We start from the raw sequence: 25,401 nt of genomic DNA, 5'->3' as shown, positions 1-25,401 counted from the left end.
TCCATGAAATTGAGGGCAACAAGGCCCCCAACCTATAGCTATTAAAGAGGAAAAGTTGGTCTGGAACTCATGTAGAAAGTGTCGCTGTCGTTGCTTGGCCGAAGCAGGGGTGTGTTATCGTTATGGACAAGAAGGGAATATGGCATATGGGTGCCCTATTAGGAGCTCTATAGATGGTAGGGACCAACCTTCAGGCTCAGACCAAGGGGGTTCAAGTGGACAACAACAGTGGAATAGGAGCAATGCCACAACTTGACATGAGATGGAGAGGTCAGACACTATGGTGAAAGGTACACTCTTCATTCTAGGTCCTAACACCCTAGGGTTGTTTGAGTCTATGTTTTCTTGCATTCTTTCGTATCTTCAGTTTCTAAAGGATGCTAAGATAGTATGAAAGACCATGTTTGCTCCTTTTCCCTATACAAAGTTATTGTTTTGGCACGTGAAAAGATGAGGGCATCTTAGGTTTGTTGGCGTAATGAAACATAGTTGTAACCTTAGTAGTTTTGAACATGTAAAGTTTAAAGTTATTTAGTCATAGATTGGATGGTTGAGAACCAAATTGGTTTAGACTGTTTCTATAAGGAGAGTGGCTTAACTCTTTTGTAAAGACAAGTTCTATATGAGAAGGGTTAAAACTGAATTTGACCAAGATAGTAACAGATATAAGCACAAGAGAGAGTGTCAACCAAGGCATAAAGAGCTTAATTGGTCAACATGATTAATGACAAATGCATTGAGGGTACATGGTTGTTAGTTCTAGTAGTTGGGGTTATGCTAAACCAATTAACCTATGTTTTCGAATTGGCGTTTACTTTGGAGTTGGAGGTACTACTTACATAGGAAAAGTATAGATCTTCACATATCGTGAAAGTTTGAAGTACTTGTATACATGGTATAATGAATCAGTTTGAAATCCGAAGGATAAGATGAAAGCCCAATACTCGTAGTTTTTTCTCAGGAATGAACTTTCGAGGATGAAAGTTCTTTAAGGAGGAAAAAATATAACATCCCCAACGTTCATAAATTAAATTCAGTATTTTTTTTTGTAATAATTGAGGAAATTTTTTTAATTTTAAAATTTAGTTGGTTTAAAGAAAAAATTTGGATTTTATGTCGCATTAATTCAATTTTAAGTTAATGTCAAAAAAAGAGATTTTATTTGGGAGAATTGATTTAATTTTGAGATTTAGATTTTAAAGAAGAAAAGGAAAGAATTATGTATTATATATGTATGTATCTATATATATATGTATGTACTTACGTACGTATATGTATTTATAGTTATTTGGGATTTTGAAAGAATAAAACGAAACAAAATAAAATATAAACTAAATAAAGTTATATTTTATTTTATTTTATTTTTCTTTTAAGTTAATATTTTTTTTATATAAAACGAAAGTTTCTCCCCCCCTCGTGAAAAGCTCTCGCACCCCCCTCTTAAGATCTGCCCTAGCCGACCCCCACCCTTTGCTGCACGTCCGTCGTCATTGACGCCCAGCCAATACCGACCACCGTTCGTTAACCTCAAAGCACCGTATGTCCGCTGCGACCCAGCCGTCGAGCCGTCTTGCCTTCGCCGTGCGTCCACTGTGTCGTTCCTGCCTTCGTCGCACGTTCGCCACGGCCCAGCCCTCCGCACCATTTTTGCCTCCAGTCGGTTCTGAAGCGAAGGCGAACATCATCGGATTTGAAGTGCTTCCAGCCGCCGGTTTCTACCATCGCGAGCCAGTCGCTTGCCATCCCCTCTTTTCGTGCCATGATCGTAGCTGTCGTCCACTGAGCACCTCTGTCCAGCCCCCGAAGTGTTCAGATTGATAACTATCGCCGCCTTTGGTCGCCATTTGTCGGGAGTGTGTTATTTAGGGGTCAGTTCTTTGTCGATTTCGATGTATTTTTCCAGATATCTTGGTTGCCCATTAACTTTTAAAACTTGGTTGGTGTTCAGTGTGATTGGAGTTCGGATTGTAGATCGGGTCATTCTGATTTGCGGTCAAGAAAGGATTGTGAGCAATTGGTGAGGTTAATTGGGTTCTCATTATTTTGTTATACACATTGGTTTGATGTGGGTTTAATGTTTGGTTGGGTTTTAGATTTGGGTTGAGACCTCTCAAATTGGCCTGTATCTGCATTGAATTTCGTGTTCGAGGCTCATGTGAAGTGTCGATTTGAGCAAACATGAGTAAGTGTTTTGGATGTATTGGTATTAATTTGTGATTTGGGCTATATTTTAGGATTGGAATTAAATTATGATGTTTGCTTTAGGCTCAATTCAAGGTTCTTTTAGGCAATGAGGAGAATAAATTTGTTGGGATTGAGATCAAACTCTGAGGTAAGTAATCTTACTTCGTGCCAAGTGATGAAATTAAGGATAATTTTGTTGGTTCTGAGACTTAGATGAGCATTTACTAAATATGGTTAAAGCATGTGACATTTACTCATATCCAATAAACAAAGTTTTATGGTTATTGTATGTAAATTTAAGTATGTATATGAAATATACAAGTGGATCATGCCTTAAGTAATAACCTAAATAGGTATGTAGTATAAGAATCAAGGAGAGATACCTGATCCTGGTGACACAGTGGTAAAGGTTTGCAATATAAAGGTTTGCAAGTGTTGTGAACTAGTACAGATGGTAGATCCCTGACCATTCATGTAAAGACATGCGATCGGGGGTGTCCGATACAAAGATATTGTATAAGACCGGACCACGAGATGATTAATCTCTGTATATAACGGCGTTGATACTGGAGACTTACATCTCACCTAAACGACCATGGGTGACAAGACACTCAATCTTGAGTGTTTTGGAATCTCCTGCCTTTGAGGGCAGTCCGTTGATTAGTGTGGGTGAGAGTGGTCAGATTGCCAACTCAACATGCTTACCTTTTTGGGATTTGACTGATTTGAGAGTTGGGAACTCAGTTACACAAGATTGAATTCACTCTTTCCCCGAAGCTCTTAAGGGCTGATTCCGAGGCTAGCACATAGTGGCCACAACGTCTCTTTGGAAAGAGGACTCAGTCATAGTAGAACTATGACTTATGTTCATTAGAGGGATCAGTAGTACTTAAGGAGTTAGATCTAACTATAGAGACATAACAGTCATTGACCCAATTGTACTTACGAGTGATCTATGAAAGGTATCACACCGTTGATTGATTGATATGGACACATAATATATCTGTAATAAAAGAGAGTTCAGCTGTCGGTCTTTAGTAGAGTGTCTGGCAGTTAACGGATGGTGGATCCTGTGACTAAAGAGTTTAGTTAGTTATTCATGTACTGTTGGAGCTTCGAGCTACAGGTCCATAAAGTCCCCTTGATAGCTCAATAGATTCAAGTTGAGAATCAGTTCTTGGTGTTGATTTCAAATGTTCAAATTGACAAGAGGTAATTCGATTATATATGATATGATCGGTGTGATGTATGAGATACATCAAGTGAAGGATTAATGTAAATGAGATTTACATTAAGTACCTTGAAATAGAAAAAGAACTATGGTTTATATGTTGTATGAGATGAAATATTAAAACTATAGATTATAAGTATAATATGGTAAGTTGGTTATCATATATATTTATAATGATATTAATTATTGGATAATTATCTCTTTTTCTCTAATAACCAATTGAGTGGGAGGTTATTGGTAGGTTTCATGGTAACCGTGAGATAAAAGGAAAAATATTTTCCTAAATTTAGTAGATTTGCTAAAGTTGTTGAATTGAGATTTTTCATTCTTGGAAAGTACTCACGGTTGGTTGTCAAGTGAATGAGATTCACTAAACGATAGCTGAAGAGAGACTAAACGATCGTGGAGTGACTACACGATAGTTCACTCAGTTGGCCTTTAGTAAACGATCGCAGAGCTTTTGCTAAACGATTGCATAACATTTGTTAAATGATTGGGCATCGTCTATACGATAGACCTTTGTCATCTCCCATTTGGTCAATCGTTTACACGATTGTTCGTTCTCAATCTCTTCCTCTAACCAAGTCCACATAGAGCATACACTTCTGGATTCTCACACCGAGAATACCAAGGTAGCCATTGTGGTGGTGTTGTACTCAACTCGACATAATTCAAGGTTTTTGGAGGTCGTTCGTTGAGTTTACGGTGTTCATGATCTTGGAGATCATTGTGTTCGTGGTCACTGTGATCATGCTGTGGTGCGGTCGAAGTGTTGGAGCGTTTTTGTTTGTTGTCTTGCTGGTTGAACGAGCATTCGTGATCAAGGATGTTGAAGATGAGTCTTCAAATGTATGTATAAATATATCCCTTGATCTTATGTAAAGCATTCAATAATTTCGTTTTGTGCACAACATGTATGTTTCCATTTCTTAATTGTAATTGTGTATGTTCAAATACGTATGGAATTTGGAACGATCATTTTGCTACTCATGGAAATCCTCATGTCCGATTTTCTTCAATTGGTATCAGAGCTAGGTTGTTCTGATATTCCAAATTTCACTTCTGTTTTGAACTTCTTTTACAGTCGTGGTGGGTTTTCTGCATTTGCGTTTAAGTGTTAAATGCATTTGTGGATGGCGTTGATAAATGTTTACGAGTTAATTGCCTTTGTTTAAAGCTTTATTTAAATTACAAAGTGTTAATTTGTAAGGGCCCCTGTGTTTTTGGGCATAATTAACATGCAATCGAGTATGTAATTCAAAGTGTTTAAGTTAGTCGAGTTGTTCGTGATGAAGTTTTGAAGCATGAAGATGCAGTTTTCAACGAAGAAGAAGACCAAAAGTTGGTCGTGTCGTGTAGCCTCAGGTAAACTATTGTTGGGATTTGGCTAAACGATTGTGTAGATTTTTCTATGCAATCGTGTAGTATTTACTAAACGATCGTTTAGCTAATGTTAAACGATGGGATAAACTTTTTGCTCTATTGCGTAGTGTTGGTTGCCCGATCACGTCGATGCTGGAGGTAGATGATCGAGTGGGAGCATATGATGCTCATTGTTTAGTACAAGACGTGCGCTAAACAATCGTGTAGTAAGTATGCTCTTCGCATAGTCACTGACTACACGATCATGTGATATATGATACGAAGGCACTCGCTCAATGATCGTTTAGACGATAGTGCTTCATTACATCATTGTCGTTTAGACGATCGTATATGGCTTGCATTGCGAAACACGCTACACGATCGCGTACCTCATGCTTTATCGCATAGAAAAAGGTACACGATTGTTGCTAAATGATCGTTTAGCTCTGGAAGCGTAGGTAAACGATTGAGTAAAGTATTTATTCTTTCATGTAGACAATCGCACAGGTTTTTGCTACACGATCAGTGGAGACGCGGACTTCAGCCGGACGGTTCAAAACTCGATTTACCTATTTGAACCGAAGACTCTTTGGTTTTGTAATAGTTAGCTTTAGTTTTTTAGGATTTGAGGTATTTTTTCCCGGTTCATCAACTTTTATTTAATATACATGAGATGTATGTGGTTTATATACATAGTGTATGACATATAGATTTAAAACCCACCTTAGGTTGTGCAATTATTCATGCATCATGTACAGTGTTATGATATGGCATGATGGAATTACAAGAGCGCATGCACATGCATCATGAAATATAAGAGTTATATTTATGCATGTAGCAAGCATATTCATGCATCATCTTTATATTACAAGCGTTATAGTATAAGTGTGAATGGAAACATATTTTGCTTGGTTCATTGCTTGATAGTATAAATGTTATATAAAAGGTAGCAATGAATGTACAATGCATGGAGCATGACACCTAGGCTGTTTGTAAAAGTTATGAATGCCTTGTATGTGTTTGCTTTGCGTTGTGAATGGTTTTGGTTGTTTCTGTTATAAGCGTTATAATAGAAATTAGAACTCAAATCGATAAGAAAGAGTTGTATGCGGACTTAAGGTAAACTTATGTTTTAAAAGGGTTTTAAAATTAGATTGAGATAGACCTAAGTTCAAGGTTCTAATGAAATTAACAACCTAGTTTAATCTTTTTAAATCGGTTTAATAGGGTTAAATTGATTGGCATAAAAGATTAAAATTGTATTAAATCTATCTATAAGGGACCTTTTGTCTAAGGCGGGTTTTGTCTAGGTTGGGGTACTTCAGCTGACGGAAACAGAACACCTCTACCTGGGAACCTACCTGGAAAGGTGAATTAGATATATTTTTTGCAAGCATGCGACAGTTGGTCAAAGACTCCGTTAAAGAGTTTAATGGATGATGATCAAAAGTTGTTTAACTATCCAAGGTAAAAGTTACTTTTGGGCAAACCTAAAAAGTCACTTAGTTAAAATCCTTAGCCGTGTTTTTTCTAAGTAAACTAAATCCTAGGTTATAAAATACTTAGTAGGAGGAAGAGATGTATCTGATATATTAATGATTCCACTCTCATTTCTCCCTGAATGTTCACATCGTGAAATTCATGCTTGGCCTCGTGGTACCCTAGGAGCATTCCCCTTCGGATGGTGTTTGCATGAGTCAATATCAAGGTGGACGGAGAGATTGCTTATAGTAAGTGGGTGTAGGGTGTGTGTCAACACGTCCTACAGTCTCTGTCATTGGTTTGCACTGTGAGATCATTCGGTACTCCCTCGTGGTGCCTTGGGAGTATCCTCCTTCGGATGGGTTTTGTGCAGTTGGTCAAGATTAAGGTAAACTCCATAAATGGATAGGGTTGCTTTAGTTTTTTCCCCAATCGGATTTTTTTCCTTTGGATTGGCTGCTTGGGGCGGAACTCTAGGGCCTAAAATGCAAGTTACACTTACGCGAAATTGTTAAGTAAGTTAATGATTTCTTGACCAAATAAATGATGACTAGTTGTTATAGGAGCAAGAGTTTTTCTGGTATTAATGGCTGGTTAAGAATTTCTCAATTCAGAGGAGGGATAATTGACCACCCTTCAGTGATTTTTGTCCTAAACCTTTGAAGCGTCATTTCGAAACTAGATGTCACATGGGGTTCATGTTAGTTTTGCTAAATCTTATTGGATGTTGTATGTTTTTTTAATGGGTATTTGCTTAAAACCTAACGTAGGTCAATGTGTTCTCGTTTTCAGCAACATGTTTGTATTCCCATTAAATACCTCCAATTTGACCAATTATATACAGTGGAAAAAGTCTTGTAAAACGTATTTTGTGGTAAACGACCTCGAATTTGTCATGGTTGAGGAATGTTCTCAAGTCCCGACCCTTGATGCACGGCGAAGTGTTTGTAATGCATATGAGTTGTGGATGCAGGCTAATTCATTGGCTCATCTTCACATATTGGCTAGCATACCTGATGTTTTGGCCAAAAGGGTTGAGAATGTTAAGATTAGTGTTCTAATTCTCCCGGAGTCTCATTTTTTGTTGTAAGATACACATTGTTCAATGAATAAAATAAGTGTTATTTAATTCAGACATTTACTCATATCCAATAAACAAAGCTCCTTGGTTATCTTATGTGAACTTAAGTATGTATATGTGATATACAAGTGGATCATGCCTTAAGTGATAACCTAAATCGGTCTGTAGTATAAGGATTAAGGTGAGATACCTAATCCTGGTGACATTACGGATACGGCTTGCTTTGTAGAGGTTTGCAAGTGTTGTAAACTACTACAGATGGTAGATCCTGACCATTCATGTAGAGACGTGGAACGGGGGTGTCCTATACAAAGAGTTTGTATAATACCTGGACCACGAGATGATTAGACTCTATATATAACGCCGTTGATACTAGAGACTTGCATCTCACTTAAACGACCATAGGTGACAAGACCTCAATCCTGAGTGTTTTGGGAACTCTTGCCTTTGAGGCAGGTCCTTTGATTAGTATGGGTGAGAGTAGCTAGATTGCCAACTCAACATGCCTACCTTTTTGGAGACTTGTCTGATCTGGGAGCTGGGAACTCAATCCACAAGATGATATTCACTCATTTCCTGAAGTAGGGATAAGTAGAGAGATTGCTCCCTTAAGGGCTGATTCCGGGGCTTGAACATAGTGGCCACAACTTCTCTTTGGAAGAGAAGACTTAGTCATAGTAGGACTATGATTTATGTTCATTAGAGGGATCAGTGGTATTTAAGGAGACAAATGTAACTACAGGGACATAATGGTTACTGGCCCAACTGTACTTACGAGCGATCTGTGAAGGGTTGTCGCACTGCTGATTGGTTAAGATGGACACATAATATATCTGTTATAAGGAAAGTTTAGTTGTCGGTCTTTAGTGGAGTGTCTGACAGTTAACGGATGGCGTACTGTTAGAGCTTCGGAGCTACAGGTCCATGAGGTCCCTTTGGTAGCTTGGATTCTGTTGAGGATCAGTTTTTTGTGTTGATTTGAAATGTTCAAATTGACAAGAGGTATTTTGATTATATATGATATAATCGGTATGATGTATAAGATACATCTAGTGGAGGATTGACGTAAATGAGATTTACATTAAGTACCATGAAATAGAAAAAGAACTATGGTTTATATATTTCATGAGATGAAATATTAAAACTATAGGTTATAAATATAGTATGATAAGTTGGTTATCATTTATATTTATACTAATATTAATTATTGGATAATTAATACTTTTTCTTTTAAATAACCAAAGTAGTGGGTGGTTATTGAATCATGGTAACCGTGAGTTTAAAAGGAAAGTGGTTTCCTATTTTGAATAAAAAAAAGAGTTTTACAAAACGATAGAAAAAATGTTTTGAGTTTTCTCTCCATGCAAAAGAAACTCACGAAGTCGTCAAGTAAATTCAAATTTACTAAATGACGGCTGGGTGAGCTAAACGATCGTGCAAGTGCGAGCTAAATGATCGTGCAATATTTACTAAACGACCGCATTGCTTTGCTAGATGATCGTTGGCCCCAGGTAAACGATCGTGTAGAGTCTGTAGGCGACAGTCCGAGCTAAACAATAGACTAAATGATCGCATAGATTTTGCTAGACGATCGCATAGCTTTATCTAAACGATTGGGCATCGACCTATACGATAGGTCTTCGCCTTCTCCCACTTGCCCAGTCGTGTACGCGTTCGTTGTTTCCTCCGTTCGTCTGCCTCATACCAAGTTCGAAAAGAGCCCACCCTTTATATTCTCACATCGAGAATACCAAGGTCGCCTTGTTGGTGGTGTCAGACTCAACTCGACACCATCGAGGTTTTCTGGAGGCCGTTCGTGGTGCTGTGGAGGCCGTTTGTGTTATAGAGGAGTTTGTGACCGAGGAGATCGTTGAGGACGAGCGCGAAGTGTTTGTTGCGGTGTTGCGGTCGTGTAGATCGAGTGTTCGTGGTCGCTATTGTTCGAGCGGTCACACAACGGAGCGTGGAGACGCTTCTGCCTATGTGCGTAGAGTTTTACTTTCTGTTCTGTTGTATTTTACATGCTATAATTTCTGTATAAATTGTATAACCATTTGTTTGAAGTCGACTGTAAATGATTTGTTGATTCATGATTGTAATTTGTAATAGTCTTATTCCACTGCTCATGGAAATCTCGCTTTCGATTTCCTTCAAGAATATGGTCATTGCACGCAAGATCATGGACTCATTGCAAGATTTATTTGAACGTCAGTTCTTACATTTCGAGCATAAAGGGATGGATGACAAAACCAGTAGTGTCAGTTCCTAAGTTAAACTCCAGGAAGAGAAAGCAAATGTTGCTGATTCTGTTCAAGTTCATAGAAGAGAAGTGTTCTCTGATATGGAAGTTGAGGCTTATTTAGGCTTTGATACAGATCCCACTACTCTCCAAAAGAGGAGGATGTCTAAAGATAATAAATGTGATTTATTGGTCTTGGAGACGTGTTTGGTAGAGAATGATGAGTCTACCTGGATCCTTGATTCGGGTGTTACTAATCACATCAGTTCCTCTTACTAAGGATTTAATTCCTGACAAACGTTGCCACAGGGAGAGTTGACTTTACGAGTCGATACTAGTGAGGTTGTTTCAGTTGTTGTTGTAGGCAGGGTATAGTTATTTTTAGACAAGAAATGTTATCTATTACTGGATAACATTTTCGTAGTTCCTCATATCAAGAGGAACTTAATCTCGGTTTCTTATCTCATTGAATAAGGTTATACCGTCTTTTTTTTTTTCCTGAGAATAAAGTGTTTATTTTTAAGAATGGGATGGAGATTGGTTTTGGTTCAATGGAAAGTAACTTATATGTACTAAGGTCGTTTGTCATAAAAGCCTTGTTTAATACTGAAATGTCCAGTACTACAACGACAGCTAAAAGACCAAAGGTTTCTCCTAAGGAAAACGCCCATCTTTGGCCTCTAAGGTTAGGTCACATCAACCTCAATAGGATTGAGCTGTTGGTGAAAAGTGGACTTCTAAAGAGTTTAGACTCATTGCCGGTGTGGGAATCATACCTCGAAGGCAAGATGACCAAACAACCATTTACTGGAAAAGGTTACAGAGCCAAGGAAGCCTTGGAGCTTGTACATTTTGACCTCTGTGGTCCAATGAGTGTTATGACTCAAGGTGGGTATGAATATTTCAACTCTTTCTTAGATGATTATTCAAGGTACTAGTATCTCTACTTAATGCAACGTAAGTCTGAAGCCCTTGACAAGTTCGAGTATAATGTTGAAGTTGAAAACTTGTTAGGTAAGAAGATAAAAACACTATGATCTGATCGTGGTAGAGAGTATATGGACCTCCAATTCTAGAACTATATGATAGAACATGGGATTGCATCCCAACTCTCAGCCCTAGGTACACCTCAGCAGAATGGTGTATCAGAAAGGAGAAATAGAACCTTATTGGACATGGTTCGGTCTATGATAAGTTATGTTCATCTTCCAGATTCGTTTCGGGATTTTACAGTGGGGATTGCATGGTTTATTCTGAACAACGTTCCCTCGAAAAATGTTTCTGAAACACCTTTTGAGCTATAGAGAGGTCGTAAAGGTAGTTTACACAACATTAGATTTGACAGTGCAGTCAAATCGTTTGGCTTTGATTAAAACGTTGATGAGCCTTGTGTTTACTAGAAAATTATTAACAGCTCAGTAGCTTTCTGGTACTGTATGCGGATGATATCCTACTCATTGGGAATGATGTATTGTTTCTGATTGACATTAAAAAGTGGCTAGCTGCCAATTCCAAATGAAAGATTTCGGTGAGGCATAGTATGTTCTAGGAATCCAGATAATTGGGGATCGTAAGAACAAGATGTTAGCCTTGTCTCAAGCATTGTACATCAATCAAATGTTGATCAAGTACAGGATATAGGATTCTAAGAGGGGTTTATTACCCTTCAAGCATGGAATCATTTTGTCTAAGGATCAATGTTCTAAGACACCTCAAGAGGTTGAAGAGATGAGACAGATTCCCTATGCTTTAGCTGTAGGAAGCTTAATATATGCAATGTTGTGTACCAGACCCGACATTTGCTATGCAATAGGGAGTGTCAGTTAGTATCAGTCCAATCCAGGATTAGATCACTGGACGAGGATCAAGACGATCCTCACATATCTTCGGAGAACGAGGGACTACATGCTCGAGTATGGAGATAAGGATCTAATCCTTATAGGATACATGGACTCTGAATGGAGGGGCTGTAGTTTGGTGAAGCATCAAGCAAAGATGCATCGCTGACTCTAATATGGAAGTCGAATACATAGCCGCTAGTGATGTAGCTAAGAAGGCTGTTTGGCTAAGGAAATTCCTTACAGATTTAAAAGTTGTTCCAAATATGGATTTGCCTATCACTCTTTATTGTGATAATAGCAGGGCTGTGGCAAATTTGAAGGAACCTCAGAGTCATCATCGAGACAAGCATATCGATCGAAAATATCACTTGATCAGAGAGATTATGTATCGCGGTGATGTGATAGTCACGAAGATCGCATCGGAGGACAACGTTGCTGATCCATTTACAAAGGCTCCATTTATATAAAGTGTTCAAGGGTCACCTGAAGAGTTTGGGTCTGTGGGACATGCGACATCTTGTTTAGGGCAAGTGGGAGATGATACTGGGGTATTGAGTATGCCCTAGATTATTGTATATTATACATATTTTTATCTTGTATTGTACATTAGTCTTCCGAGGCATTAGGACAAGTGGAAGATTGTTGGGATTGGTGTCCTAATTATCCTGGAGTCTCATAGTTTGTCATCTATACACATTGTTATGAATAAAATAAGATTATTTTATTTTGGAATTTACTCATATCCAATAAACAAAGCTCCATGATTATTGTATGTAAATTTAATCATGTAAATGAGATATACAAGTGGATCATGCCTTAAGTGATAACCTACATAGGTCTATAATATAAGGATTAGGAGGAATACCTAATCCTGGTGACACTACAGATACGATCCGCTTTATTGAGATTTGCAAATGTTGTGAATTAGTACAGATGGTAGATCCTGACCATTCATGTGGAGACATGCGAGCGGGGTGTCTTATACAAAGAGTTTAAATAAGATTGGACCACGAGTTGACTAGTCTCTGTATATAACGCTGTTGATACTGGAGACTTACATCTCACCTAAACGACCATAGTTGACATGACATAAATCCTGAGTGTTTTGGTAACTCCTACCTTTGAGGGTAGTCCTTTGATTAGTATGAGTGACAGTGGCCAGATTGCCAACTCAAAATGCCTACCTTTTTGGAGATTTTTCTGATTTAGGAGCTGGGAACTCAGTTACACAAGATGGAATTCACTCCTTCCTCGAAGAAGGGGTAAGTAGATAGATTGCTCCCTTAAGAGACGATTTCGGGCCTTCAACATAGTGGCCACAACTTCTCTTTGGAAGAGAGGATTCAGTCATAGTAGGACTATGACTTATGTTCACTATAAGGATCAGTGGTACTTAAGGAGTTCGATGTAACTATAGGGGCATAACGGTTATTGGCCTAGCTATACTTACCAGGGATATGTGAAAGGTTATTGCACTGTTGATTGGTTGATATGGACACATAATATATTTGTAGTAAGAAGAGTTCAGCTGTCGGTCTTTAGTGGAGTGCCTGACAGTTAACGGATGGTAAATCCCGTGACTAAAGAGTCTTGTCAATTATTCATTTATCGTTGGAGCTTCGAGCTACAGGTTCATAAGGTCACTTTGGTAGCTCAATGGATTCAAGTTGAGAATCAGTTTTTGGTGTTGATTTAAAATTTTAAATTGATATGAGGTAATGCGATTATATATGAAATGATCGGTATCATGTATGAGATACATAAAGTGGAGGATTAATGTAAATGAGATTTACATTAAGTACCATGAAATAGAAAAGGAACTATGGTTTATATGTTTCATGAGATGAAATATTAAAACTATAGGTTATAAATATAATATGGTAAGTTGGTTATCATATATATTTATAATAATATTAATTATTGGATAATTATCTCTTTTTCTCTAATAACCAATTAAGTGGGAGGTTATTGGTAGGTTTCATGGTAATTGTGAGATAAGGAAAAATGTTTTCCTAAATTTAGTGGATTTGCTAAAGTTGTTGAATTGAGATTTTCCCTTCTCGGAAAGTACTCATGGTTGGCTATCAAGTGAATGAGATTCACTAAACGATAGCTGAAGAGAGACTAAATGATCGCATAACATTTGTTAAACGATTGGGCATCGTCTATACGATAGACCTTTGTCATCTCCCACTTGATCAATCGTTTACACGATTGTTCTTCCTCGATCTCTTCCTCTAACCAACTCCACACAGAGCCCACACTTTTGGATTCTCACACCGAGAATACCAAGGTAACCATTTTGGTGGTACTCAACTCAACATAGTTCGAGGTTTTTGGAGGCCGTTTGTTGAGTTTGCGATGTTCTTGATCTTGGAGATCATTGTGTTCGTGGTTGTTGTGATCGTGTTGTGGTGCGGTCGAAGTGTTGGAGCGTTTATGTTTATTGTCTTGCTGGTTGAACGACCGTTTGCGATCAAGTGTGTTGAAGATGAGTCTTCAAAGTTATGTATAATTCTATCCCTTGATCTTATGTAAAGTATGCCGTAATTTCATTTTGTGCATAGCCTGTATGTTTTCGTTTCTTGATTGTAATTGTGTATGTTCAAATACAAATGGAATTTAGAACGATCATTCCGCTACTCATGAAAATCCTCATGTCTGATTTCGTTCAGTATGAGCATGATTTTTATAATATATATATATATATTTAGGTGGATGATTGAGTATTGGCCGAAATTTTGAGGTAAGTGACACTATTACTGGAATTCCATAGCACCAGGCAAAAATCAGATATATGATAATGTACATGCTTTAATGAGATTTATTTGTAAACTATGAAAATGTATGCCATGTTATTTATTATGTATTTATGAATGATTCATTATGTGCATGTTTTCAAGAAGTCTGGTGCATGAAAGAGATGCATTAGGGCCAATTCATTAATAAGAGATTATGCATGCCTATCTAGGCTGATTAACATGACATTATTTACAAGATTTTATGGCTCGTGATCATGTGAATGTTACATGTAATATGATTTTGGATGCGATCTCTTTTCCTTTCCAATATTTGATTTATTTGAGTGCATGAAAATGATGCATGTTTAAGGGCACTAGTGCGTGAAAGAGATGTCCTAGGGCCTGTATGTATGAAAGTGATACATACCTAGAGGGGGCTAAGGTGTACGAAAGAGGTGCACGCTCAATAGGTTATATGTATACGAAAGAGGTGTATACATAACCATGTGTACGAAAGAGGTGCACATCCCTGCATTCATAGAGAAGACCTAAGGTGTATGAAAGTGATGCATTCCTAGAGGGTTCAATGTATATAAAAGAGATATACATCGAACCTGATGTGTGTGAAAGCGATGCACGTCTAAGGGAAAGGTAAAAGAGTGAGCCAGTTAATAGAAATCTTCTGCTCATGTTTTCAAGATTTTTATGTTTTAAATTTCTTTTGTCTTGATGTTTGAACTCGAAGGTTTGGTATCTGTGCTTTACACTTTCTAAAAGAAATTTCTAGTTTTGTTTTATGATTTTAAGGGTACCCTGTTAAATGACTTTCAGTGATTTAGTTTTAATGAAAATAATTATTTTATGTTATTTAGTTGGTGTTTACTAAGTTAAGAAAAAATGTCAATTTAAATTTTATGCATGCATGTTTATAGTAACGACTTAGTTTAAGTCCTAGGGAGTTGGGTCGTTGCACAATACTAAACCTTGATCCACTTTTATGTCTTCATATAAAATTAAAGTATTCATACTATCGCCATGAATTTTGTTTATTGGATTTTCATAACAAAATGCAATATCAATAATATTTTACTGAATGAACAACTCAATAATACTTTTTTGATAAATAGAATATGTTTCTAATATTTACGAACTGCAAATTTTAGGACATTTCTAACACATATGTGATGCACTCTAACTGCACCATTAGTGAGAAACTCTCTATGGTACTGTGTTTACGACGTATTTGTCATCTCTTTCCGTTGTAGTAACGGTTTTGAACTTTTGCGATTGTTGTAGAATTATCGCAATGGATTAATATGGTTGGTACCAGTTTTTTCCATAAGGGAATCTCTTATAGTATACTTCTAAGCCAACCTGCTTCATCACTAGTTGTTGCTAGTGCTATCATTTCTGACTACATCGTAGATTGAGCTAAAATAGTCTAATTCTTAAACTTCCAAGAAACAGCTCCATCTGCTATATGAAAAACATAGCAACTAGTAGCCTTTGAATCATCTGAGAGGGAGTTCTAGTCAACATCATTGAACCCTTCCAAGACATTGAGAAACTTCTGATAATGTAATCCTAGGTTCTATGTTATCTTCAAGTTCCTCATAACCCTTTCTACAACATTTCAATGCTCTATACTAGGTCTGCTTGTAAACCTACAAAGTAATCTTACAGCATAAGCTATATCATACCTAGTGCAATTAACAACGTATTTGAGACTGGCTATGATACTCGCATACTCAGATTGATTAACACCATCTCCAGTGTTCTTGAACAACTTCACATTAGGGTCATAAGGAGTACATGTTGGTTTACATTCAAAATAATTATTATTCTTTAGAATTTTCACTATATAATGAAATCAATCTAAAGAAATTCCTTTTTCAAACCTAGTTACTTTTATGCCTAAGATTACATCTACTTCTCCTAAGTCTTTCATATCAAAGTTTGCACTCAACAAGGATTTCATATAATTTATAACGTGCAAGTTTGATCCAAAAACTAACAAATCAGCTACATACAAACATATGATACTGCATATGTTGTTTTGAACTTATAGTAGATGCACTTGTCACTTTCATTAACTTTGAATCCTTTAGATGTGATGAGATTATTGAATTTCTCATGCCACCGCTTAGGAGCTTGTTTCAGGCCATAAAGAGATTTATCAAACTTACAAACCTTGTTCTCTTGACCATGGACTACGAAGCCATCAGGCTGTTCCATATAAATCTCTTATACAAGTTCACCGTTCAGGAATTCAGTCTTTACATCCATTTGATGAACTACAAGGTTGTTAAGATTGGTGTCCTAATTCTTCTGGAGTCTCGTAGTTTGTAAACTATACACATTGTTAGGAATAAAATAAGAGATTTTATTTGGCATTTACTAATATCCAATAAACAAAGCTCCATGGTTATTGCATGTAAACTTAAGCATGTATATGAGATAAACAAGCAGATCATGCCTTAAGTGTTAACCTAAAAAGTTATGTAGTATAAGAATTAAGGAGGGATACCTGATCTTGGTGACACTACGGATACGGTCCGCTTTGTAGAGGTTTACAAATGTTGTGAACTACTATAGATGGTAGTTCTGACCATTCATGTGGAGACATGCGAGCGGGGTTGTCTTATGCAAAGAGTTTGTATAAGATCGGACCACGAGATAATTCGTCTCTTTATATAATGTCGTGTATACTTGTGACTTACATCTCACCTAAACGATCATAGGTGACATGTTCTCAATCATGAGTGTTTTGGGATCTCCTGCCTTTGAGGGCGGTCCATTGATTAGTATGGGTGAGATTGGCTAGATTGCCACTCAACATGCCTATCTTTTTGGGGATTTGTCTAATTTGGGAGCTGAGAACTCAGTTACACAAGATGAAATTCACTACTTCCCTGAAGCAGGGGTAAGTAGATAGATTGCTCCCTTAAGGGCTGATTTCGGGTGTTGAACATAGTGGCCACAGCTTCTCTTTGGAAGAGAGGACTCAGTCATAATAGGATTATGACTTATGTTCATTAAAGAGATCAGTGGTACTTAAGGAGTTATATGTAACTATAAGGACATAATAGTTATTAGCCAAACTATACTTACGAGTGATCTGTGAAGGGTTATCGAACTATTGATTGGTTGATATGGACACAAAATATATCTGTATAAGGAGAGTTCAGCTGTCGGTCTTTAGTGGAGTGTCCGACAGTTAACGGATTGTGGATCCCATGACTAAAGCGTTCAGTGAGCTATTCATATACCGTTTGAGCTTCAAACTGTAGGTCTATAAGGTTCCCTTAGTAGCTTAATGGATTCAAGTTGAGAATAAGTTCTTGGTGCTTATTTGAAATGTTCAAATTGACAAGAGGAAATTCAATTATATATGATATGATCGGTGATGTATGAGATACATCAAGTAGAGGATTAATGTAAATTAGATTTACATTAAGTACCATGAAATTAGAAAAAGAATTATTGTTTATATGTTTCATGAGATTAAATATTAAAACTGTAGGTTATAAATATAATACGGTAAGTTGGTTATCATATATATTTATAATAATATTAATTATTGGATAATTGTATCTTTTTCTCTAATAACCAATTGAGTGAGAGGTTATTGGTGGTTTCAACCGTGAGATAAAAGGAAAAATGTTTTCTTAATTTTGGCAAGTTTTTTTAAAGAGAGTTTCCATTCTCGGAAAGACTCACGGAATCGCTGTCAAGTGAATAGGATTCACTAAACGATAGTTGAAGAGAGACTAAACGATTGTGGAGTGACACTACACGATAGTTCACTCAGCTTGTTGTCTTCTAAACGATCGCGAGGCTTTTTCTATATGATAGCTTACCGTCTTCTAAACAATTGAGCATCGTCTATACGATAGACTCTTTATCATCTCCCACTTGCTCAATTGTTTACACGATTGTTATTCCTCCGGTCTCTTCCTCTAACCAAGTCCACATAGAGCCTAAACTTCTGGATTCTCACACCGAGAATACCACAGTAGCCCTCGTGGTGGTGTCTTAATCAACTCGACTGAGTCGAGGTGTTGGAGACTGTTCGTTTGGTTTGTGATCTTGGAGATCATTTTGTTCGTGGTTGCTGCTAATCATTCAATGTTGCGGTCACTTGTTCGAGCGTTTGTGTGTTGCAGACTTGGAGATTGAACGAGTGTTCGTGATCGAGGGAGTTTGAAGATGAGTCTTCAAAGGTATGATGCTTTATCCCTTGATCTTATTGAAAAGCATGCTGTAATTTTTTATGTTGCATGACCAGTTATTTTTTGTTTGTTGACTGTAATTGTGCGTGTTCAAATATGAATGGAATCTGGAACGATCATTCTGCTACTCATGGAAATCCTCATGTCAGATTTCCTTCAGTTTAGGGCAACTAGGGAAAAAAAAAAATATGAATTGAGGTGATCTTAGTCATAGGGGAGAAGGTGTCAAAGAAATCTATGTTTTCTCTTTATTTGAAACCCTTAGCTACAAGTCTGGCTTTGAACTAGTCAAAGGTTTGAGTTTCTTCCTCATGATCAATTTGCATCCTATTACTTTACAACCAGGGGGTAGGTCTACCAAATGCCAAGTCCTATTTGACTCAAAAGTGTCCATTTCATCATTTATAGCTTCTTGTCATAAATTGGCATCTACTGAGGACAGAGAATCTTTTAGGTTCTTAGGATCTTCTTCTACGTTGAAGGTTTGGAAGCCATCCCTAAAGTCCTTGACAGTACGAGTTCTTTTGCTTCTCTTGGGCTTTGGATCTGCTTCCTCATTTGGAGTTTGAATTCTAATTGAAGGTAGACTACTATAACTTTAGCCCCCAATATTTCTTGATTTAAAGGGAAATCTATCCTCAAAGAAGTCAGTGTCATTGGATTCTATAATCACTTGATTTCTTAGGTCATGGATTATTTACCGCGTATTCTATGAAGACACATTCATAGGCAATACTAGCAAGTCTTCTTCTTTTAGGATATGGTATTCTTATATAGGCTAAACACATCCAAGTTTTGAAATATGACAAGTTTGGTTTCTTATTCTTAAGAACTTTATAGGGTGAAGTTGTGTTTTTAGACTTTGGTATTCTACTAAGCACATAGCACATGGTAAGGATAATTTCACCCGACCAATAAGAGGCAGCTCTTGAATTAAGTAAAATAGCAACTACTAGTTCAGATAGAGTTCTATTTTTCCTTTCAGCTTTTCCATTCATTTAAGGAGAATAAGATGTTGTCTTTTCATGAATTATTCCATGTGAGTTATAGAAATTATTAAAAACATCTGAATTGTATTCAGTTCCTCTATCACTACGAAGTCTTTTAACTTTTTATTCAACTGATTTTATATTTTAGTTACAAAAATTTGAACACATCAAAAGCATCACTTTTATTCTTCAGTAAATATACAAGAGTGAAGTCAAATCAGTCATCTATAAACATGATAAAGTATCTTTTACCCTAGTCAAGACACCACCAAATTCACATAAGTTTGAATGAATTAAATCTAGAGGTTTAGATTCCCTAAATACTGATTAAGCGAAGTTTTAGTAATTTTAGCCTGACTACAATATTCGCATTTATCAAAGTTATTCATGGATAGATTAGGAATCATTTCCAACCTACTCATGTTTCTAATTATTCGTTTATTAACATGACAAAGCCTAGCATGCCAAATATTAAAAGAACACAACTTATAAATGGAAGACTTAGTTTTATTCAAGTCAAAATTAAGTCTAAACATTCCATCAATTGTATAGCCCTTTCCCATGAAGACATTATTTTTTTGTAAGAGTACACAAGTTGGTCCCTATAGTCTGAGTAAAGCGCACCTTGTTTAAGAGATAACCTAAGACTAGATTCTTCCTTATCTCTGAAGTGTGTAGAACGTCCTTCAGAGTAAGGGTCTTTCTAGAGGTAAACTTTAGTTCCACCTCGCTGACTTCAACAACTTGTATTAAGTGATGATCTCCTAACAATATATTTTTATCCCTAGTTTCATAATAAATCTTATATAAACTAAGGTCATGATAGACATGGCGTGTTGTGCAAGTGTCTACCCATCATCCCACAGAGTCATCATCACATTTACTTCTGTGATCCTGGCTAATAACGGTTCTTCTATTAGGTTCGCCTGTTCAGCAGGACGACACCTATTCCTACAGTTCCTGGTCATATGTCCAGGTTTGTTGCAATTGTAGCAAAGAAATTGCACCATTTCTTTTGGGGAGGGGGGTTCTGCTTATTTTCATTCTTTTGGTTGTTGGAGCCCCACTTTTGACCTTTCCTCTTAGTTCTCTTTAACTTTGGTTCAGGTTTTATCATTGCGGAGGCAGACGGTTTAGGCTTTATCATTGTAGAGATGGACTTTCCTGGTATGATGTTTACCTCCTCCCTCTGGTCCTGCTTACAGGCTTTCTTCTCAATCCTTAGGTGTGTTATTAAACTCTCCAAGGAGAATTCCCTGGTCTTGAAGGGCATTTTTAAAATCCTTCCATAAAGGGATCAACTATTCAATAATGACATCAATTTAAAATTTCTCATCAAAAGGCATATCTTCACTTATTATCTCATGATCTATTTTCTGCAGTTTATGGTATTGGGCCTCCACAGATTTGTCGTCTGTCATTTAGAACTTCAGGTAACGACTTATTGCATATTTTTTCAAACCGACCTCCTCGATATCATATCTTTTTTTTTTTTTTGCAAGGCATACCAAACTTTTTTTGCTATCTTCATTGTACTGTAATGGTCATAGAGATTATCAATTAACCCGTTTTAAATAAAGTTTCTGCGGAGAAAATCATTTTCTTCCCAAACAACTACTTCTTTGATTTTTTCTTCGATAGGATCTTCTTTTAGGACAATTGGCTTCTTTGTGGTGCATGCGTGAGCAACCTTCTTAACGGTGAGAAATAACATTATCTTTTGCTTCCATTGTTTGAAGTGCGCCCCTTCAAAATGGAAAGGACGGTTGAGATTAGAGGACATAATGTCGGTCTGTGTTGACAGGGCCATCATGAACTGTGGCAAATGGATGACGTCTTAAAATTGTTGGGAATGACTCCCCGACGGGTAGAATAGAACAACAAATGGATGGCTTAAAAGGCGATTGCTGGAACAGAATCTGCAAAACGAACAAAACGATGAAAGTAGGTTGAGTCATGGATCTTTCTTTCTCTAAAATGTTTCGCAGCTCTGCTCTTTTGTGCAAATAGCTCGGAGTAAGGCCATGGCATCCCTAGGATAAAATAGCCCAGTAAAAAATCTATCTCAATCGGAGTTGTATCGGAACTGATTGGAAATCTCACACTCTTCAACAAGGCCAATTTATAGATTTTCCTTATGAAGCATGTGTGTCGTGCCGCGCCACGTTCAGACGGCCGTGACACATGTGTGTGGGATGTCCACCATGCCCACATTTTCCTATCTCCTCCCTTGCTTTAAAACATAGGTACTCCTTGGGGTCCAAACCCACAAGTAAAGGTGGGGGCATATGAGGAGGCTTTCCAATGATAAAATAACTAATGTTGGATTCCACTTTTTCTATTTTCCATTTTAAATAAATTTTCACTAATAGTTAAATATTGTAATTATTTTCTCCTCTACATTAATATTGGTATTTTGTTAATTATTTGTTTATATAGGAGGAAAATCTTCTTGGCTCACATAAATATGTCCACTTTTCTTCCTCCCTCTAAAGATGGAAAAAGAAAAATAGTAAGCATCAAAGAAGTTATGCTGGGATATTTGGTGATTTATATTGTTCTGTAATTGCCTTAATTGTTGAGATAGTTAATAAGGACAACCCATGGTTAGATAAATGCATAATTTGCAATCAAAGAGTGTATCCCAACGGAAGTCAGAAAATGTCTCATTTGTAACAATTGCAATGGTTGTGTACAATTCAGTAGAAAATACATGCTAAAGTTCATAGTTTGTGATGGTAAAATGACTGCACATGTAACTGCATTTATAGTTGGATGTGTTTTCCATTATGCAATCGAAGTTCCATAGGTAGTAATTAAAAAAAAAAAATCAATTGTTTCTTAAATAAATCATATTTAAAATGATATATTCCAAGAACCACAAGAGAATTACCTCATGGGATAATAAACTATGTTTTGTTAAAGATATTACATATTATTTTATTTTGACACTTTTGTATCATTTGATTACTTTATATTATAATTTCATCCATTTCTATTTTTAATATTTCTTTGTTTCTTTCCTTACTTAAAAATTTTATGCTAATTATTCCAAATTTATAATTGATTTTTAATTTATTCATTGAAAAAACATTATTCCCCTTTCATTTTAAACATATTATGTAAATCCCGAATTTTACGTTTCCTATATAAGTATGTTTAGTTGAGAATGTCATATTAATTATTTGATAAGTGAAAAACTTACGATGTAGTTACAGGGAAATTACAAATGAAGGAAAAAAAAGAAGAAAAAAGAAAGGATTAGAGAGGAAGTAGCTGGATTTAAGCACTAAGTGCTGGATGAGGTGGTGGTTTGACCTTTGAACATGGGAGGCGACAGGAAGTATAAAAGGAAGAGGAACTTCAGAAGCTCGGTTTTGGCAAATGAATTGAGAAAATTAAGTGATATTGGTGCTATTTAAAAGCTGGGAGAATCTAGTTTTTTAGATTATTTTTCCAGAGAACGATCTCACAAGGAGAAAAATAAAAAGTGAAGAATTTTCAGAAGGGGCAGATTCTCGGATTAATCAGAGCCCAAGGTGAAAATTGGAAGCTTTAAGCCAAATTACAAGAAATTTGGGGCTGATATTTTAAAGTAAGAAAGTTAACTCAGTTCTAAACATGTTTGTAGAAGGAAATTTTTTAAAAAGAGTCCTGGATTTTGAGTTATGAATTTTTGAAATTGAAATACGAAATCGGTGCGTAAATAGGTAGCTGCTTGGGAAGATTAAGCAAGCAGCTTACCATAGTGAACGAGAGCAAGAGAAAGATAAGAAAATGAGCGAGAGCGAGAGCAGGATAAGAAAATGAGCAAGATAAGGAAGAGGTGGATTGTGCTAAGGATGAAAATCTCACTGGTTTTGCTTTGAATCTCGCTGAAAAGTTGCAAATCTCGCTGAGAAGTCGCAAATCACGCTGGAAAGTAACAAATCTCGCTAGAAGAGATAAATCTTGGTTGAAGTGGTAAATCTCACTCATGAAGATGATCTTGCTTATAAGGATGATCTCGCTCATGAGGGTGATCTCGCTCATGATGATCATCTTGCTAGTAATGCTGATTTTGTTGATGAAAGTTTCATTAGTAAGCGAACTATCTGAAGCATTTTACTGAGATTTCTAAGGAATCTAACCGAGAATTATGTTCTTTCAGGCCAAGAGGAGCTAGGAGAGGCATATAATCCGTTAAGAGCCCCGAAGAGCTGTGAGTAACTAAAATGAAATTAATGCTTTCAATACTTATGCAGAAAAGACCATGTAAGTTACAGTGGTGTTGATGATGAATTTATACTTTCTCAAGCAACAAATGTTTAATGAATAGCATAGCGTATCTTCTCTAGCTTGTATATTTTTTAACGCATGCCAAGGTATGTTGTGAATTCATTACAAAAGTTAAGTTCCTATGTTGAAGCATGCGTTTTGGAGGAAGGCTATGATAGAATGAGTCTTTGTGTAAATGGCATGCAATAAAGCTTAATTTGATGCTAGAAAATAACCCAGTATTGAAGGAGACGGAGAAGTATCTGGGTAATAGTACCTAAGGTGTTGATGGTACTTAGAAAACTCCATATGCACTAGATAGTTCTGAATGAGAGGCCAAAGTATGGGTCTCCTAGGCCATATACCAGCAAAAGGAGGACGAAGTATGGGTATCTTGGCCGGTAACAGATGTTGAGAGCTAAAGCGATGTATGCTCGTTCTCAACTAAGAAATAATGATGTTTAATGATGTTTAAGAATGGTTATCAATGTTTATGTTTAAAGGAAGTTGTTTGAGATGCTCATCGATATATTTACATGTTCGTAATGATGTAATGCATGGTGTAATATGATTCTATAGTCACTCACTGGGCTACTAGCTCACAGATTTTTTTATCTTTTCCTTTTCCAGGTAGCGGTCAGATTCCTCAAGGTTGATCCTGCTGCTGCTTGCCACTGAAAGGCCCGGCTTGTTAAGAAGAATTTAGGTTGATGGTCTATCTATGTACACATGTTTTGAGGGGGATTAGGGCTTTGTTAGTGAAGTGTGGGCCCAACTGTAAATATTTTACCTGTAGATGCTATGTCATGACTGTTTGCATGTGACTATATAAACTTTTGTAGAACCTGATGGAGGCATGTTGTATGTGTACATTAATAATGTTTAACAGGTTGGTATTCAGGTTAGAGGGCTTAGGTGGGAAGTGCACAATTTAGGGCTCTGTATGATCTTGGCTTGAGGAAGATAGGAGGTATGCGATCGAGTAGAAGATCGAGCAAGTGGGAGATAAGAACACAGTATATCGCATAGACGATGTGCTCCATCGTTTAGTAAACGCAAGCCTATCACATAGACTTTGCTACTCGATTGTATAACAATGATCAACTGAGTGACTATTGTATAGTCAACTCAACACGATCGTTTAGTCTCTCTCAACACTATCACTTAGTAAAACTCTTTTACTTGATAGCTTTTTCATGAGTACTTTCCGAATGAAGCAATTTCTAAATTTAGGAAAACAATTTTCCTTTTATCTCACGATTATCATAAAACTTTCAATAACCTCCCACTCAATCGGTTATTAGAGAAAAAGAATTAATTATCATATAATTAATATATTATAAATAAATATGATAACCAACTCATCGTATTGTATCTATAACCTGTAGTTTTAATATTTCATCTCATGAAATATATAAACTATAATTCTTTTTCTATTTTATGGTACTTAATGTAAATCATATTTATATTAATTCCTGCAAATAATGTATCTCATACATCACACCAATTATATCACATATAATTGAATTTCCTCTTGTAATTTGAATGCTTCAAACTAACCCCAAAAATGGATTCTCAACTTGAATCCATTGAGCTACCAAGGGGACCTTACGGACTTGTAGCTTGAAGCTCCAACAGTACGTGAATAACTGATTAAACTCTTTAGTCATGGGATTCACCATCCATTAACTGTCGGGCACTTCACTAAAGACTGACAGTTGCACTATTCTCACTACAGATATATTTTTGTGTCCATATTAAC

The 25,401-nt window shown here is 36.7% G+C and overlaps 1 long non-coding RNA gene across 14 annotated transcripts; it reads left to right on the top strand.

The window, feature by feature from the left end:
• Window positions 1–1,422: 1,422 nt before the first annotated feature.
• Window positions 1,423–24,789, top strand: LOC150037305 (uncharacterized). Of its 14 annotated transcripts, none has more exons than XR_016528122.1 (8): window positions 1,423–2,182; window positions 2,266–2,332; window positions 18,328–18,384; window positions 20,303–20,358; window positions 20,490–20,549; window positions 20,765–20,815; window positions 21,024–21,082; window positions 21,187–21,784. It is a non-coding gene; the product is annotated as an uncharacterized LOC150037305 (long non-coding RNA). The 14 variants fall into 14 exon arrangements; XR_016528119.1 differs by having other exon boundaries at window positions 20,490–20,607; XR_016528130.1 differs by lacking the exons at window positions 21,024–21,082; window positions 21,187–21,784 and adding an exon at window positions 24,270–24,789.
• The last annotated feature ends 612 nt before the right edge of the window (window positions 24,790–25,401 follow it).

This window comes from Benincasa hispida, chromosome 3 (genome assembly GCF_027475165.1).
Source record: "Benincasa hispida cultivar pf3 chromosome 3, pf3_genome.v1.1, whole genome shotgun sequence".
Taxonomy (NCBI): Eukaryota; Viridiplantae; Streptophyta; class Magnoliopsida; order Cucurbitales; family Cucurbitaceae; genus Benincasa; species Benincasa hispida.
Note: the sequence above shows the minus strand (reverse complement) of the source record. Positions and strands in the feature narration are given on the sequence as shown.